A 19,976-nucleotide genomic window follows, 5' to 3' on the forward strand; every position below is an offset into this window, starting at 1 on the left:
GATTCTGCTCCTCTCATCCAGCAAAATGGAAGGCGACCAAAAAAGTGCTTAACAACTGGGGGCCTTATAAAAGCCAACATTCTTAGAACCACAAACACAAAGGGGAAAGTCTGACGTTTCTTTTGCATTTCCTCCTTCCTGCATGTCAAATCTTGCTCTGGAAAGCAGTTTCACATCCTCCCCATGAATTCAGTCTGCTCAGTGCTGAAGAAGTAATTTTAACTATGTATTAACTGAGCAGAAGCAACATTCCTGGCTAAGAAAGTCAGCCGTTAAATAACTTTCCTGAAAGAATCAGGCAAATCCAGAGCCCAGCTATTAATAGGAAATTGAAAAACTTTAATTTTTCAGATGAGTCTTTCCACTATCCAGAAGCATTAATAACTGCAGCAATTCAAATGATTGCTTTACTTCACTTAACACAAACACATTAGAACTGACAGACTCCCACCTCCAGAGACAAATCTGGGAACAGCTGTGTTAGGGAAAGTGGTCCAACAGGCCTTTGTGTGGAAAGCGGACACATCCACACGGAGGAGGAGGAGAAGGAGGAACAGCTGACACCCAAATCTGTTTCTAGCCAGAGCATTTGGGTGCATATTAGAAAGTCCTTTCATGTGGCCCAGCGAGGCAGCTCCTCCTTCCTACGCACCCAAAGTCTGGAGCACTCAAACTCAATCCTCTCAGCTCCCAAGGCAAAAAGCTGACATAAAGAAGGGTTTAAACTACCAGAATAGTTAAAATTTACCAAGCAAAGTTGTAGCCTGGATTACAGTCTGAAAGTGGAGGTAACAAAGCTGGTGCACTTGTTTTTCATGTACAGATCACAAAAATGCCCCAAACTGCCTCCATTCAAACCACTGGGAGAAGCCCCAGCAGCTTGAAATGGCAGAGCAAGGAGCACTTTTTGGACAGCCATCCTGTAGGTGATGAAATGTAAATTCCAAAAAAGCAGCCAACAGAATAATCCAATGTAGAAGAAACTGAGGCACAAGTAGCTAGAGTGAAACCAGTAATGAATGCAACCAGCACAGCAACATCTACACAGAGCCTGACAGCATTTTAATGTAGGTAAGAAATACAAAAAACATATTTATTTTAAGTATTTACTTGAGTCATAACCAGAAAAAAACTTCTTGTTCTTGGTTCTCACCTGTAATCTTTTGTCCTTTTGATTTCGAATACTAGCTTTGGCAACATTTGGAAATTTTAATCTTAGGCTCTCTTAGTAATGTATGACACTATAATATTCACTGGCAAACCCCACCCAGCAATATCAACCTTCAGCATATAGTGAAAATCGACAACCATCCAAAACAACAGGACAGACAAGATTGAGGGGCCAGAGCTCCTCTCTGGCTTTCATAATTCTGTACCAAAACCCATTTCATACAAACACCTCCACAACAGGGTTACATTCAGACCCAAACATTACAGTCACTAATCATGTTAGTGCTGTGGTGTTACTTTACAGTTGTACTCAGATACTGCATCTTTCATCTGTCCTCTGGTACATGGAACTCACACTAAGAATAGAACTAGAACATATTTTTCATGCTTCAGTGGCATTTATTGCAACTCAGGAGACACCAATATCTAAAACTACTCATTTTTCTAAACCATGACAAAGTATTTATGCCATATTTATAATTGATACATATTCCTTAATATCAAAATATCCATTCCAAAAATTGAATCATAAGAAACTGCACTTTAAAAGGAATAGAACAAATTATAGCAGGTGAACAAAACTGCCAGTTCTAGGAGCTGATCTGTAACCTGAGTTCTCATTTGCTTTTGTGTTTTGGGGTTTCCTTATTCATTAGATATATCATCTGAAGCTTTTCAATTTTTTACCCTGCAATTGCATATTAGGAACTTTTTTGTTAAATGGAAGCAAGGATTCTTCCAAAAACCTTCAATACCAAAAGCAAAAGCTTTAAGAAACATTTTAGATACTTCTTAAATATAACTGAATTCACATTAAAATTAAGTTTCAAACAAGGTTTTGAACAATATGCTACATTAAAATAAGAAGGTAATTTTCCTGATCCAGAAAAGTGAAAGTTGTGTCAAGAGCATGCCTATGCTTATTATTTATCTTATCTTTAAAGCAAGTCTCTCAGACTCTGCCAAATCAGAATGCAACCACCACCCACAAGAACTGGTGTGGGAAGAAAAGCAATGCAATTAATGTAACACATACGGCATCCAAACATAGAATGCCTTTTAATGCTTTTGCACAAGTATGAAGGAGAAAAATATTGTATGATTGGAATAGTAAAACAATTGAAAGTGACCTGTCATTCAGAACAGAGTATAGAACTTTTTTTATTTTTTTGCAGTTGGCAGTTCAGGGAAAGAAGGAAACAATTAATCCTCAAAGAACTCTTCTTGCAATATTGAATTCCAGAAGTAAGGAAGAATATAATTCACTGTAAACAATGTAGGCCTAGGCTTAGAAGTTGCTTAATGTTTTCCCTGACAAAGTTTTGCTTTCAGTTCCTTTTTAACTCTGCCAGTTTTTGCTTCAGGTTGTTGGGTTTTGGTTTTTTCTTTATAAGAGATTTACTTAAAACCGACTCAGTTTTTGAGACTGTACTGGAGAACTTATTTCTGGCCAATGTTAAACATCCTCTCATGCCAAATTAAGAAGCCTTATTGCTTCCAAGCAGAAAACCAGAAATGTGTCAGGTGGGTCAGGCTGCTTGGAAGTAGTACTCATTTAGCCTCATGAAATGCTGCTCATTCCAAAGCAAAGTTATCAGCAGTGAGTTGGTCAGTCACAGGGGAGATGTTTCGACCCAAATCAGCCAGTCCTCACTGCCTTTACTGTCAATGCAGAGAGAGGAAAAGCACTTCAGAGCACCGCTCCTCTCATCTGTCAGACACCTACTTCAGGATGAGATGAACTGCAGGCCAGAAGTGCCTGTTTCTCCCCACTGGCTATGAAGGGAGTCCAAGCAACTGCATACACCCCCACTGAAGGTGTTCAGTGCTATGACACCCCTGCTTTGGAGCCTCATAGCTCTGCTTTGAAGAATTTCATGAACCATTAAGGCATTTCAGTCAAGAATGATATAATCACAGCAGGTATTTCCCTGGAGATGTTCCCACCAACCAGATGGTAGGCAATGGAGAAGGACTACAGGGCTTTCTCATCAGTACTTGACTCACAGTTTCTCTACCTGTGAGAAAGAAAAGGAAGGACTGTCACAATTCAAACCCTCACCTAAGATTTCCAAAGAAGTCTCTGAAACACCTAACTCTTGTTCAAATTTTCCATAAATTGCAAGTTCATTTCTGAATCCCAACTTACAATGTTGTTTATTTTGGCACTCAATAAATATTATATAACTGTGGGGATGACTGTTCTTTAAGAGGTGTTTTTGCATCTACTATCACAGCCCAGAGTCTTTTCTGCAACTCATATAATCTGATTGCTTAATTATATTGGCACATTGACTATAATCTCCTGCCCTATGGATGAAGTTTATATAGAAGTTAAATTCTCAGTAAAATTACCTTCAAGACAGATAATACAAGCACAACTTTTCCCTGTAAGGCACTAAGATTCATACCAAAGTGAGTAACACACTTTACCCTTTCTTTTATTTTATTTTACTTCTTCCTTCCATACCACAGATTGTGAGGCCCTGGGAACAACATAACCTCAAGTGTGAGGGAGCTAGCTCACACTGGTGCGAGAGATCACAGTAAAAAAGAGAATGTCCACACACACTGTCACTGGAAACTCACCCAGCACCCATCCCTTTACACAGTCTCCCTTCCTTGAGGAAGGATTGTAAAAATTCACCCACTCTGGGACCACAATCAGTCAGGTGCCTTTAGTTACCGACCACGAACACTTCAGATGGGTCCTATCAAAATCTACACACAGCTAATAAATTAATTAGCAGAGTTGTGACATGCACAAGAGATCAATATTTATACCATTTCTTCGTAAAATTACACCCTTCAAGCTCCCACATTAGGAACTGAGAGAGATCTCATCACTTGGATCCTGGCCATTTCAGTGGTTCCATGGCTCAGGCTGATGAATGCCTATGCCTGCCTGCAACTCCTACCTCTTTCCCATGACCCATGGTCTCTGATTCCTTCTCTCACCATTCTGTTCTCTCCTTATCCCTCAGCCTATATTTAACTTTGCAATTTCTGGCTGACTTAGTGACAGCACAATAGCAGACAGAATCTGCTCTATCACTGTAGCTAATCAGTCCTGTGTTATCAGCTGCCAGCTTCACACCAGCCTTCCAGAAAAGTACTTTACAAAACTGTTACACTTTACAACAATTGAAAGAAATAAAGGTTAAAAACTTAATTTCATGAAAACTCACTTTTTACATATCATATAACAAAACACATTTGCATCTGTAACTGAAAAATCCAATTCTGTAAGTAGTAAAAAAAAGACTAAATGCTGACATAGTACACACACTAACATCTCTTACAGTCATCCCCACTATATTATGTTCATATTTCATGAGTGCCAAAATGAAGTACTTACACTTACAATGACTGTTATTTAAATCTTCTAAGCATGTACCCAACAGAAGTAAAACAGGGGAAAAAAAGACAAATTAAAGCAATTTGCTACCTGCAGGTTGACTTTCATCATTTGACCATATATACTGTAAAAAGCAACATCTATTAATCACTGCAAGTTTCAGGATAAACAATCCTTCCTAGGGTGAAATACTCTATCACAGAGTGGTAAGACAGTAGTGATACTGACTACCTAACTATTGTTAAAATATGCTGAAGAATCTTAACATGCTAATAAACTTTGTTAAATACAGCTATGCTGAGTTTGGCTGAGATAGAGTTCATTTTCTTTTTTTTTAATTGCAATTTTAAACCCTATGGTCTGGACCAAAGGGAGAAGCGGTGGAGATTGTAATAGATATACCTTTAAATTGTTGCAACCATGATTTGAGTTGCATGTTATAGGAATTGCTATAGCAGGAACCACTGCAGAAAAAAGCTTACAAGAATTAGGCAAATGAAGATTCCAGAAGTCACTCGCTTCTCACTTTTCCCCAAATTCATTATTAATGAAAGGCTCCCAAAATCTGTGTATCCAGGACACTACAAAAAAACTTACCCATCATAGACAAACTGAGATAAACACCTGTTCCATAATTTTCCCTGTTTATATGCTCCAAGTATATTCAAAATTTTTACAGAGATGCTAGACAGCCATAATGAGTAGATATCTCACATACATACTGTTCACTATGCCAAGTCATTAAGGATAACTAATTTCCTAAAATTTCCTAATATTTCCTAAGGATAACTATTTCCTAAAATTTTTCTGCAAGCCAAAGAGCCTACCAATTCTACAGGATCTGACATTTTTCTGCCCTATTTAATATCAGAGAAGAAAAGAAACAGCAGAGTAAATTAAAAACAGGCACTTCACACTTGCCTGCCTCACTCACAGTGTGCCAAACCTCACATGAGACGATTTCCATGAAATGCACCAGAGTGCAGCCAGCCAGCTGAGAGCACACAGAAAAATCACCCCAAGTCTGACCCTAATTTGAACCTTGTCTGCAATTAGGGGGGAAAATGAGAAAGATGAACTTTATTTAACTTTTCTTGCACCTCTGCACTTCCTCCATTGGGTCACAAAAGGCAGTGAAAGGGAATGAAGTATAGAGAAAAAGGTTGTGTAATGCAATAACCTGACCTAAGCAAAATTAAGAAGAGTATTAAATTCAACAAGAAAGGTTGTCCCTTCCTCCCTGACTGCAGGTAAATCAATTTCTAGGCCAAGGAGATTTAGGTAAGCTTCAAACTTTTAGACATTTATCCAAACTAAACCACTTGAGAGTCACCCATCATTTAATGTTGAATATCTTGGCTGGGTAACAGAAAAAAAAATGCCTAATCTGCACATCTCCCACAGGTCACACACTGGTCAACAACATATATTTTAAAAAATTGAGAACAATAAAATTATGCTGAGCTTTATCTTCTTCTCAAAGAAATGTAAGATATAAGAACAGTAATCAAAATAAAAGGAACTAAAAATCAAAAGAAAAAATATTTCAGTACACTAAAGCTCATAAGCCTAGGTTAAACTAAACATCTTTATTCCCTTCTTTAAGAATTAAAAATACAGCATACGAAAATAAATGAGACTTTCCTACTCTGATTCTGTTACTTTTTCCCAAATGTTTTTTTTAAAAACAAACATCAAGAGACATCTCCATCATTAGCACTCAGAACTTTTATGTACCAAACTGAGGTATCCCAACTCATAACTACAGTACGGATTTCCTCTTTATGTTGACAGACACCCAGATTGTCAAAGCACAATATAAAAGCACAATAAGTTACACACAGAGAAAATGTTCATTGAGGAAAGGCAGTATTATTAAAGTGCAAAAGTTTATTAACATAGTTTACATAAATCCACATCATCCTCTGTGAGCCAAGAAACTTGCACTTACACATTGATACAGAGTTCTTGATTTATTATTCCGGATGCTGGGCAGATGTGGATTCAATCTGCTATTTTTAGCTTTACTGTAAACAGTACAAGCTTTAAGTGCCAGCCTAAAACACTCCATGTACCACTGAACACTGTAATTTAAAAAATGGGCAGCCTTCATTAAAAAATGAGAAAGATCTATTTCAAGACACTATGTAGAGATCAAGACTTTTTTCCTCAGCACTGCTCTCAGTCCATTCTCTGTCCAGCCTATATTTGTACATAGATAAGTATGAAGTTGTCGCAATACGGATTCCAGCAAGGATGCTGACAATATCTCAGTGTAAGCATTCAATGGCGTATTTTTTCCTCTTAGCTTTTTTCCTTGTAAATTTAACTCCACAACTTTAAGGCTGATTTCTTGCAACATTATATTTATCACGCAGTTGAACCCGCAGCTGAAGTTTCCACACAAATCAGCAGTCTATGAGTACTTTCTTTGTCCAAAGTCCCCAAAAGACTTTATGAAATCTCTGCCACTTCCTGATGAAGTATCCTTTTCTCTTTATTTTGGGGAAAGACCATAGTCAGATTTAGGGATGATCAGCAAAAAAAAACAAAACTCAGGAAAAAAAGAAAAAGGGTTGCAGAAGCATTGAGCATCTTTATTAATGTGAAAGTGTTTCTACTAAGTCACTTTCCTCTTTTGAAGATTTCTGAGTTCTGTGTATTGCACCTTCTGTGGAGAGGATGGAGCCAAGCCATAATGTTTCAAACAGAGTGTTTTACCTCACGTTCATGCATATTCACGCTAGGACCATTTTTCTGCATCACCCCAGTGATCCAGTGTAGTATACCACAGAGCAGAATTCAACATTGAAAAAACCCCTAACGTCTGTTCTATCAGCCACTCAAAATCAGTTTACAACTTTAAACTGGCAGGAAAAGTCAATTGCAAATGACTGGAGGAACGTAAGAGGTCTGTGCCTGTAAGGGTTGAGCCACAGAGCAGGGAGAACACTGAATTTTGTATCACTAGAATTGGTATGCTAGTTTTACAAGAACCGTTTCAGATGCAATGTGGAAAAAAAGAAATACGTGAATTACTGCAGTGAAATTTTCAGATGGCAAGCAGTTTCTAAGAAAATGTTTTGGAAATTTGTGTTATCAGGTCATCCAAACACCATACAGAGCCTTGATGCATTTTGGTGCACATGGGCCGTGTACCTTCAGTGTATATCATCAGAATCTTCCCATCTGTTCTGACATTGCCTGATTTCACTAGCCTTCATTCAAAAATTAAGTTCATATAATCACAGCAATGGTATTAGCCACTTGATGTAATCCTTTTGGATTTCAGTACAGATTTCTATACTGTCTCTCACAGTATCCTTCTGGACAAGATGTCCAGCATACAACCAGAGGTATCAGAGGGTAAAAAAAAATTTAAAAAATAATGAAGCATTCTTTTGTGCCTTGACTGCAAGCCAGAAAGTCAAAGCAGTTTCTGGCTTTCCCAAAACAATATGACGACTTACCTAGTTGTGTTATTATAATAAGCAAAAAGCTAAGTTTATCAGCTCCAAAACTTCATTATCATGAAAACAAAAAATCCATCTCAAACATTTTCAGACATTCACTCTAATTTGGATACTTTCTTCACCTGACAACAACCCATAACTTTTCACTTGTCTAAAGCATCATAAACAGCAGTAGTAGGAACGGGCAGAATATCTGGCTTTGAGGATGGTAATCATCTCCTCAAACTGGGTTTAAAAAGACTGAAGCATGTCAAGCATCCATTTACAAAGAAAACATCTGAAACAATATCACACTTGCACAAAAGGCAGAGCTGATGCTGATAAAAGCTGACAGTTACTGTGTGAAACAGGATTGTGCACACAGAAGCTCTGCTAAGTAAGGCAGCCTAGTGCCAAACAGTAATGCTATTGTAAACATTAGCTTTTCTCCTGCAAATTTTTATTGACTAAGATTAGTGCAACAGAGATGACTGGTCCAGCACTGTTAGAAAGAAACACACAGACAGAATGCAGCCTTGTACTGCAGGATTAAAAAATATTTTTTTAAAAAAGGGTCTTTCTTCAACTGCTGTGAGTGAAGGGCAGTAACAGGAGAGTTAACGCAGCTAATCTCACCAAAGTAAAATTATTACAGGCAGATACTTTTCTGCAATAGAAAAAACCTACAGCCTTTCTGTGATTGCTAAAGCAAAGACACTTGATTCAATACAATTTCTTGTGGCTGAGCTGGCTATTAAATGGTTGTAGCAAATTTAAAGGTGAACAGGAGAGAGGATAGCAATCAAATGGCAAGTAATTCACTATCCTGAGTTTAAAAAAGTAACTCCCCTGTTATTTTCCCCACAATCAGTTTCATAGAGTCTAGCACTCTTTTGACAGGCCTGGAGGCATCAGAGTACCACAATTCATGGAAAGCTCTGCTGGCACCAGTAGGAAACTGAAGAATTTTAGACAAAGCTTATTATCATGCTGATTTACACGGGAGTTTGTTTGTTTTCCAGAACCAACACATTTTTGGCATAGACTTCAAAAGCTTTAGCTATCATGTGAACAACACATTTAAAATTGTTGAGAGGTCCATGACCATCAGTTGAGCTATAGTTCTGTGCATAAAGGCATGTTTTCCTAAACAGAAGAAAAACCACAAAAGGCAGAGAATCCAGACATTTCCTTCCATAACTTGATACAAAATGAAACAAAAAAGATTATACTGAAACAGTTAAAAAAGCACTTCAAGATTATTCTCTTTGTGTTTTACTTTAAAGAGGTACTGAAGACTTTTTAAACATAACTTAAGCACAAAAGCAGTACATACTACAGTAGACACAACTGCATGTGCACAAGTTCAGCTATGATAAACTGGACTACCTTCCTTGCTACTGGATTTGGCAATACCATCCCGGATGAGCAGAAAGCTAGGGACATAGTCTGAACAGTGTCATTACTATTTTGGATTTGTGTCTGTCATCAGAGCCTGCTCTAGTCAAAGAAAGATTATACTAACCAAAACTGGGATCATGTACTTTCAATGTAGTAAAAGCTGCGGTACATTTTCTAAAGTTCTGAATCTCATTTGTCTTGGAGCTCCAAGGCATAACTGTTGTTGAACTACTGACTCAGACAGAAGTTTAAATGCTCGGAAGTGTTACCAAATATTTGAAAAGTTTCAGTTCTACCACCTTGAACACCACAGCATAATCATTTACCTTCTCAGGCTGAATATTACAAAGGATTAAAAAAGCAAGCACAGTTTATCATGACATAACAATCCAATACAATTGTCAGAATTCACGTTCCAGCTTTGGGTTCCACCTTGCAGACTACAGTGATGCAACTTCTGCCCCTGGCATGCCTCTATAGCCAGCCCAACCTCCCGGGAAAAGGTGACCTCTTGCAGCACTGCTGAGAGAAAGAAGAGGTTAGTTGAACTCATACTGTGAGACACGTTTGACCTCCGGGCTGCCATTTGAATCACCCTGACCTCAGCAGACACACTACGCTGTTTATAGCAAGCCTGTGCCAGGGAGCAGGATAAAGCAACGGTTGCAATCCCTCTCTTGGCTCAGCCTGAGGCACTCAAATGGCTGTTCAAAGGTAGCCTGAGGCTAAAGCAATTCACATCCCTGCTGAAGTACAAGGCAAACAGAGCCTACCATGTTCATGGATTTCACCTGCCAGCAGCAAACATTGAGGTCCCCCTGAGAAAGACCCTACACCCATCTCGACTGCCAAACTGCAGCACTGCAGTGCGAAACGAGGCAACAGCGTGGCCAAGCAACCACCGCTGCAGCTGCTTCTCCACATGCACCAAAGTAGCAGCATGCCCTGAGTACCACCTGAACACAGGTTTGCAGCCAGCAAGTTCAAACTGGAGGCCCCTGACAGTGACAAAAGATAGTCTTTGCATACATCCTCCACACGCAGCCCCACCCCTCCTCTCCTTTTCTGCGGTCCCTGATGGCAATGAGATTTGTCCTGGGATAAGAACACCAGGTGAGTACTGCAGGAAGAACTGTCTGGATGCATGATAAATGCACTTCAGAGATGGGGGAGCCCAAATGTTTGGGACTGACTTCGGTGCACTCTGGCCTGCATAAGGGTATAAAACGCTGCTGGACATTGGGCCAACTGGTCTCCTAGTGTCGCAAGCAGCTTCCAGGCAGAGCTCCTTCCCAGCACAGATGCCTGCAGGGTATGTCCAACCTGAAGATGAGGAACTTTTTGATAGGTGAGTAAAAAGCACTTAGATCCCATCACATATGGAGATAAAATTCTAAAGTAGCTACATAGGTGCTTTGTTGCTTTGTAATTGTGAATTCAGCAAGGCCAGACTGTAAACCTGTACTTTTCTAGCCAAACCTGCTTGTATTATAAGCCTTTAGACATAAACTGTTGATCAAATTTGAGACTAAGTGGACCTAGCCACACCTAGACTTCTCTGAGAAGTTTAGAAAACAAGAGGGTTTCACTGAATCTCATGACTCAATCAAAGGGACGACGACTTGATCATACTATAATCTATTATAATAGATGATAGAGCTGTTATTTTAGAAACTGCACTGGCAATATTCATATACTGACTTAGGAATAAATCTAATAATTATCATTCACATAATCACCATATCCTAATTCTGGCACTACTTTGCTACAAGTCCATCTTGAGGAAGACAAAAAGTCTTGAGTTCTCAACCAAGTTAGCACCAAGTCCTTACACCTCAGAAGAGCTTTACCTCAAACTTCTACATCTGCAAACCCCGAACATTAGTTACTTTTTAACTAGAAAGTACATGCAAGCGTAATTTGACAATTAAAAAAACAACACATGATTACACTGATAAAAGCAGAGCATGACCACAGAAGGTAATACGAGCTACTGCATATCTACCATAATTAGACTGTTTTATGGGAGGATGGAAATTAAAGCAGTGTAATTAACCCACACAAGCAAACAGTTCGTTTTTTTCCTTTAACCTAATTTTGTGACTTCAGGTCTAAGAAAAACAATTCTTAAATCTATGAAGAATATGCTACACACAGTACAGTGAGACTGAACAAGCATGCAGTCACTGTAAAGGAGATCAGTGGCCAGGGACCAGGCTCCCACATAAGCAGCCCCTGTGCCCATCCTGGTTGACTCAAGCCCATCAGCCTCATGTACAGCTTCTTTCCAGCAGTTCTCTGATGTCACCGAGAGTAAACTTGAAATACCACAAGACAGAACCAGAGATCTCTTCCCCACATCTCACAGTCAAATGGCACAGTACATTCCTTCAGAGCAACTTAGGAACTATACTGAAAAATATGTTTGCATAGAATTCTTAAACTAAACAAAAAAAGTGAGCTTTAGAATGCACTGACTGGTATGCATAGCCAGCACATTTTTTTCCCTCCTATCAGAGGGAAAACATTTTCAGAACATTTACTGATGTGAAGAATTTCAGAAAATGCTGCAAGTTTAACTTCCCAAAAAACATTTAAACAATATTTTTAAAAAAACCCTAACCCACTTTAACTGCAGTGTTTTCAAGGGCTGTAAGCATGCCAATAATTGGTCTTCAGAACAAAGGCAGTTCAAGATAGATGCAGTTATTCCTTTCTTCATAATAACCCTAAATGTTCAATTTTTTTAAATCATTTGTAATGACTGTAATGGGCGTAAAAAAGCCTTTAAGTCTATTTAGTGAGAATCAATAAGATTGTTAATAATATAGAGAAAAATATTATTTGCAGAGTAAGTTAAAACAAAACAGAAACAAACAATTTATATTGTATCCAGAGAGAAGATTCCTTCTTAGCCAATTCAACACCTAGAAATCATTTGACATGTTCCTAGCTACAAAGCCCAGCAACAGAGTTCATAGTCAGATTCTGGGAAGCCTTCTCAGATTTAGTATTTAAGCTCAGGAATAGAGAAAGACGAACAGAGAACACAGTTGTAGGCTGAGTTGGCTTTTTGGTTTTTTTTATGCAAACAAGTTTATGCACAGGAAAGAACGTGGAACAAAAATAACTGCATTCTTTTTCTTTTCCCTTTACCCAAAAATCATGGCACAGAAATGAGTCACTTCACATAGACCATATGTGCACACATTCATTATCTCACCTTGGAACAACAGAAGTCCAAATTTGCATGGCTCGCAACAGATTTTTAGAGAGGCAAACAACTTCATTCAAAGCTTCATAGGACTCACACTGGGTCTGGATTGTTGATACGTCTTTTCATATCACCCATCACAAGTAAAAAGAGATGCTGGTTCCAAAAGTAGAAGTAACACATTGGAATCTCTCTCTGTTAGAGAATCAAGGTATTTGGGCAGAGAAATTCTCTGGACAGAAAATGGATTGAGAACAGCCCTGAGGAGAAGGACTTGGGGTGTTGTTTGATGAGAAGTATGATATGACCCAACAATGTGTGCCTGCAGCCCAGAAAGCCAACCATGAGCTGCACCAAAAGCAGGGTGGCCAGCAGGTCAAGAGAGGGCATTCTCCCTCACTACTCCGCTCTTGTGAGACTCCACCTGGAGTGCTGCGTTCAGCTCTGGGGCTCCCAACATAAGAAAGATGGGAACCCGTTGGACAAGTTTAAGAGGAGGACCATGAAGATGATTAGAGGGCTGGAGCCTCTCCCATGAAGACAGGCTGAGACAGTTGGGGCTGTTCAGCCTGGAGAAAGCTCCAGGGTGATCTTCTAGCAACCTTCCAGTACTTAAAGGAGGACTACAGGAGAGCTGAAGAGAGACATTTTACAAGGGCCTGTAGTGATAGAACAAGGGGGAATGGCTTTTAACAGAGAGGACAGGTTTAGATTAGATATTAGGAGAAAATTCTTTACTGTGAGGGTGGTGAAGCACTGAAACAGGTTGCCCAGATAGGCTGTGGATGCCCCATCCCTGGAAGTGTTCAAAGCCAGGCTGGACAGGGCTTTGGGCAACCTGGTCTAGTGGAAGGTGTCCCTGCCCATGGCAGGTGGGTTGAAACAAAGTTCAACATGGGAAAGTGCCAGATTCTGCACGTGGGATGGGGCAACCCTGGATGTACATACAGACTGGGGAATGAGATGCTGGAAAGCAGCACCTTGGAAAGGGACCTGGGGGTCCCGGTTGACAGCAAGTTGAATATAAGTCAGCAGTGCCCTGGCAGCCAGGAGGGCCAACCTTGTCCTGGGGGGCATCAGGCAAAGCATCTCCAGCTGCCTGAGGGAGGGGATTGTCCTGCTCTGCTCTGCACTGGGGCGGCCTCACCTTGAATATTGGTCACTGCAATACAAAAAAAGATATAAAGCTATTAGAGAGTGTCCAAAGGAGGGCAATGAAGATGGTGAAGGGCCTCGAGGGGAAGTCATATAAGAAGTGACTGAGGTCGCTTGGTCTGTTCAGCCTGGAGGAGACTGAGGGAAGACCTCATCAGAGTGTACAACTTCCTCATGAGGGAAAGAGGAGGGGCAGGCACTGATCTCTACTCTGTGGGGCCAGTGACAGGACCCGAGGGAATGGCCTGAAGTTGTGTCAAGGGAGGTTCAGGTTGGATATTAGAAAAAGGTTCTTCCCCCAGAGGGTGGCTGGGCACTGGAACAGGCTCCCCATGGAAGTGATCACAGCACCAAGCCTGACAGAGTTCAAGAAGCATTTGGATGATACTCTCAGGCACATGGTGAGACCCTTGGGGATGGTTCTGTGCAGGGCCAGAAGTTGGACTCAACGATCCTTGTGGGTCTCTTCCAACCCAGCATATTCTGTGAGATGATCTTTAAGGTCCCTTCCAATCCAAGCCATTCTACGATTCTGTGACAGTAACATATAGATTTGATGGATTGCATCAGGCTTATTACCATCATTTAAAACTGGCCTCACATACTTGTGTACAAAAGGGTTACAATACCGGTGTATTACAAGGTCTTGTTATCAAAATATTTGGTTCAATGGCACAGTGCAGAGTGTTGCTGGAGTCACCTGTAGTTACTCTACATGTGCAGTACCATGCAGAGATAACAGATCAGGTCCCGATAGCTCTGCTGTTGTATTAAAGCAGCACAATATCCAACCCAGTCAGCCCTGGCCTCTCAGCTACCACTCTCTTGTTCTGAAAGTAGCTGGTTTGCTTCTCTTCATATTTCTGGATTCTGTGCTATATACAATCTTTTGAGATTTAAAGCAAATACTCCCCTAGCCATTGAGCCAGTTGCAGGAGAAAAGAAAGGAAAGAAAAAAGTTTAAGTATTCCCCAGTAAACCAAAAAAACCCTGCCTGCTGAGGTAAGTATGAGAGAGCTAACCCTTAACCCCTTCCCTGCTGCTCATTGTCACACCCAGGGGCAAAGATAAATTGCAGCAGGAAGGTCTGTTGAACTTTAAGATGTTATTGCCCTCAACTGTCACTCTCACCTTCCTGTCAGATTACAATCCCTGTGGCATAGCCAGCGAGAGAAGAACGTGCCTCCAGCTGAGCTACACTGGTTACCAAGCCGTGTATTATCCTAAACTAGAGACAAGAGTTTACTGCACCCTGACACACTAAGCCTTTGGGTTGAAGAAGTTGAAGCATCTCTGCCAATTCTGAAGCAGGGACACCCGCCTTCTGAGGACAGAGAGCTTCAGGGCAGGCAGCCGGGTACAGGCAACAATCATTCATTCCCCTAGTGGGTGCCAGAGCCTGAAAATTAGGATCCAGCATATACATTTCCTCCTTCCAGTTTCATGGTATAGCATGAACAAGAGGAGTTTCAGGGACAAGAAATGAGGGTTATGTTAAGAGTAGTTCAACTATGGTACAGAAGTAAGGAGGACCCACGTTTCAGTCTCTGTCTGGGCTCCCTCCCAAGTTTAACATTGGTTCTGAGTGAAGATGGGGCTGCAGAGACAGATACCAATGAATTTTTGGGCTGCCTTATAATGCAGGTTAGACAATTTGATATATAGCAAAACAACAGAAACACACTTCAAAATCTTCCACTGTACTCACAAATTAGCTGAGATAGTTTCCTGGATTGTCAGAGGAACACTCACTTTTCTCAGGCCAATATTTAGCTTCATTCCTCAGTATACCACTCTCTTTCTAGCTTGTCTTCCTTTCAGTTCATTTTCATCCTGATGACTTCAGAGACTGCAGTCATCTCTGAATGCTCTGGTCAAATGTTCAAAGAAACATTCCAAGCCTCAAAACAGAGTGCTGTACATCCCTCATGAGGGAAAAGGATGATCAGCTACAGAAACAGGACTTCACAATCCAAAATGGAAACCTCCAAAACTTGTATAACTGTACTTCGTCCACTCCTTCACTTCAACACAGTAGCCAAACCCTGTGGCACTTCAGGCAATAAGCCCAGATAAAGTTTTGGTTTGACAAGGAAAAGCTACATCTCTTTCTATCTACCATCACCTTTCCAGAGGTACAGGTCAGACATTTGACTCTGACATCATGTTTGCTGTCTTAGTACATCCAGAACAGGAAGATCCCTTGCATCTATGAACCACCCTACCTGCAACATCACTAGCCAAGTCACACTCACTTTTTCACTGTTTCTTAAGCTGTTTAGGAATGCAGCACTCCACCTGTAGTTTTTGTAGTTTTGTAGTTTTTCTGCATGGGACAATTCTGAAGAATTTTAAAAATCCTTAGTGAGCTCCTAGGCTCCCTGTTGCTAAGAAATATACTTTATTTTGTGCAAAAAAGCTTCACACTAATGCCCAGTATCTGTGGTTTCAATCTAAAAATACTGCTTTTCTTCCCAGAGATAAAGTCAATGTAAGCAAGCATCCTTGCTGCTTCTCCATTAGGTACCTACCATCACCCACTTCAGCGTAACATAAATTACTTTCCTGACCGCTTGTTTCTAGCACACACTGAACAAAGAAATCTCATCTTTCTGCTATTTCACAATTTGTTGTAAATTTGCTCTCACAAGTATTGTAGTTCCCCTTTAGCAAAGCACCTGAGAACATTGGGTGATTTCCTAGGATCAGGGTCATCCTGTATTACCTGCAATACTTAACTAATGGCATAAGTCACACTTCCATGCATGATAAGATTTCAAATGATGGGAAGTCAGTAATGAGTACACTCAAGGAGAAAAGAGACATATTGTCTTAGTATGGAATACAGGTGGTTTTGCAGCACTCTTCTCAGTGTTGTACTGAAAAATCATCTACTAGAAAATCTGCCTGCAGACAGGAAAGAAGTTCCTGTTGATCTTTTTTACTGCACTCTGCCCTTAAACTTTGCTGACTTTGTCATCAATTTTCCAGTTCCAAAAGTAATCATATTATAGATTCATACTAAACAAGGTAGATAAGCTTGCTTTGGACAGGGATTGTCTTATGACTAAATAAATGGCTACAATTTCAAGCAGGGGCAGGGAAAAAGGCAAATGGATAGCATTTTTAACAAAGACTGCTTACTACTCACAATGAAATGGTCCTTGCTGCTCAGCCTTTAAGCATTAGTAGATGGTTAAGGTTCCACTAGTAAACCTAGAGATGGTTACAAGCATCTTTTAGAGACCCCTCCCCCACCCTCATTACAAAGCAAGAGGACATTCTTCTCAAGATTCTGCTCCGATGTACAGAAAGTAAATAGATACTATAATAGATATCTTCACTGTGGGAAACACCTGCTCAATATCTTGCACAGGTGGTAATAAAACTTCTTTAGATTTTTTTCTTCTTAAAGTAAACACATGGTAATTTCCTAACACAAAGTTCATCATGAACCATAGGACTGCTCATATTAAAACTCATTTTTAATGCTGTTCTTCATTAAGAACTGAATAGATGTCAACAGTCGCAATCCAACACATATTCTGGAAAAAGAATATGGTAACCATGAATTGCATCTATAAAACACAGAAATTAAAAATTACTGATTTTTCAAAGATTTAAGAATGTTGCATGTAAATGAAAAATTATGAGATTTGGCATTTTTGGATAATAGCTTGACTTGCATTCAAAAGCATGAGGCAGGAAGAACCCACCAACAAAGAACACAAAGCAAGAAAACAAGAAGGGCATAACAAAAATTCTCAGGAAATAATAACAGATCATTCTACATAAAATGAGAACTGAAAAAAAAAGAGGCAGCACTTTAAAACCCACAGTGACACTTCAACTCAATGGCTCAGCATAATTTTGTAAGCATAAATTTTAGAAATATAAAGGTTCTGACTGAGGAGTTCTCAGATCATTGATCTGCAAAGCAAGAACAAAAATGATATAAAAAACGTTTATGCTAGAAGAGCTACTTATTAATATATTAAAACAACAGAAGAGCAAAATAAAAACTCTATTAAAATAATGTGGTGTTTTTTGGTTTTTTTTTTTTTTAAATTAAGAATGTTTGCATTTTCAGGGTGACATTGCACTTAATGGCAGATAATTGGGACCCCTGACAATACAGTGATGTCTAAAATACTACTAACATATTCAGCATGGTTTTTCGAAAAAGTATATACAGTGAAATAAATCTTTCTGCTTTTGACAGCTTGAAGGTCTGATTGATAAAGATGACTCATGCTAATACACTCGAGTGTCTCTTAATACAAGTAACTTATCATCAAAGGATGCTTTGACCAAAAAGTTTGACAAATAAAGGCATACATTACACAAATTAAAAAGCTGTCCCCCTGGCTGATCTACAGATGTTGCTACTATAAAGAAATCCACATAAACACTGCTTTGACTGGTCTCCCTTGAAACAATTCCTGACCGGGGACTATTCAATTTTAATGGACACTAAAAATTATATAAAGTATTTGTTGATCGAACCTGAATATGTGTTGAAGGAGTATCCAGAAACAATGCACTTTACTATTACAAAGTGATATTAATCACTGATAAAATTATCTTGGTCCTACAAGATGACTTGAATGCAAAAGTCCATGAAGTTAGGCCACATTCCCAGAAAAGAGGCACTCCAGAATGCAGCAGGAAAACATTTCAAATAACTGTCTCAAGCTCTGAGTACAATGCAGAGCAGGTGTGTGCACAATACATTAATAGGACTATTAGTAGAAACAGTGAAATAATCTTGTATCGACGAGTACACTATTATGCTTACTTTCAAAAGGGCTACAAAAATATTGGAGATGCACAATGAAATTGCTAGTTCATGCTTGTGTACTAAGACACACAAAGAATATATTACACACCCGTCAACCTCACTAGCAGTTATAACAAAAACGCTTGACTGGGAAGGTAAAAAACAATGACAACAAAGCATGTAAAGTTCTTCAGTATTTGGAGGACTTACTGGGATGAAATGGACTCCTAATCACATGAGAGTTTAAAATAAAATTAAAGTTTTAAGAAGTATTCTTTAACACATCTCATGAGCAAAACAAAGTTGTTATTGTGAAAGATGGACATCAGCACGGACTTAACAGCACTTTCCTTTGAAATCTGTGAATTCCCCCATTTCTTAATGCTTGCTCATACAGATAGGAGAAAAAGTCTGCATGTCAGCAACATGTTCACATATCTTGATTAGTCTTAATAATACCTATTGACTCAGAGGCTTCCTCTGCTTGTTTAAAAAGCTCACAGTTCTCTGCCATAGTGCCCAAGCAGCCACATGTTTTTGAGTGGAGAAGGGACAGCAGCTTTCTTTTGAACCATCTGACACCAGTGACCAGCTGGAGCCAGAACGGGGTGGGCAATACTCACAAGTCTTCTTCAGGGCCCTTGTTCAGAGCAATACTGGATCACTCTGTTCCTGGCCACATACAAGCCAATTTCACTGTCCAGGTCTGGAGTGAGAGGGGTGAACAAGCAGCCTCTGGCTAAGCCAGACCAGAGCCTGGACTGTCTTCATGGGATGTCTCACTAAGCTCCCAGCCAGGCTGGGCAGACCAAACCAGCAAGAGCTGCTACTCCTTCAGGCTCGGTTGGTGCTGCAGGATCCACAGTCCTGCTGGAGCTACGCACTGCAGGGACTCAAAGGGCTGCTGTAAGGGCTTGAACTTTTTCCTCACACCTCCTCCTCCTCTTCCATGTGCTGAGCACACTACCTGAGAATCCTTTCGCACGCGTTTCCCTGTCTCCACACCCCTTCCTAAGAGCCCCCTTTCGCAGTCTCTTATTCGCCCCATTCCCCATCTTCTTTGGCCTCTATGGCACCTTTATCGACTCTTCCCCAGCCCGGCCGGCAGCGTCCCTGCACCGCCTGGGCAGGTGGCACCGCGTCCCGCTTCAGCCCACCCCAGCCCAGCCTAACCCGCTCACCCGCGTCGTAGAAGGCGTCCAGCACCGCCGTCTCCCCGAAGTCCAGCTCTCCGAAGTTGACCGTGCTGAGCTGGGCTCCCTCGGCCTCGCAGGCCCGCAGGAGGCACAGCCGCGCCCCAGCCTCGGGGCTCCGCGCCCCGTTGCCCGCTTTGGGCGGGTCGTTCAGCACATACACGACCCGAAGGCAGCGCGGCCGCGGGGCCGCCGCGCCCACCTCCGCCGCCTCCGCCTCGGCCGGCCCGGCCGCCGCCAGCTCCGGCTCCGC

The 19,976-nt window shown here is 40.6% G+C and overlaps 1 protein-coding gene across 3 annotated transcripts in view; it reads right to left on the reverse strand.

Annotated features, from left to right (window-relative positions):
- The window catches only part of MAP3K15 (mitogen-activated protein kinase kinase kinase 15), an 82,894-nt gene extending 63,072 nt beyond the window's left edge, over nucleotides 1-19,822 (reverse strand). Inside the window, exon 1 of one of the 3 annotated variants that reach the window (XM_027688843.1) lies at nucleotides 19,712-19,822. The gene's annotated coding sequence lies outside the window, so the exon portion shown is untranslated. The remainder of the gene's footprint in view (nucleotides 1-19,711) is intronic. The other 2 variants (XM_027688842.1, XM_027688841.1) reach the window with 2 other exon arrangements.
- Nucleotides 19,823-19,976: the final 154 nt, after the last annotated feature.

This window comes from Neopelma chrysocephalum, unplaced genomic scaffold (assembly GCF_003984885.1).
Source record: "Neopelma chrysocephalum unplaced genomic scaffold, ASM398488v2 Primary Assembly neopelma1_76, whole genome shotgun sequence".
In the NCBI taxonomy this organism is placed as follows: Eukaryota; Metazoa; Chordata; class Aves; order Passeriformes; family Pipridae; genus Neopelma; species Neopelma chrysocephalum.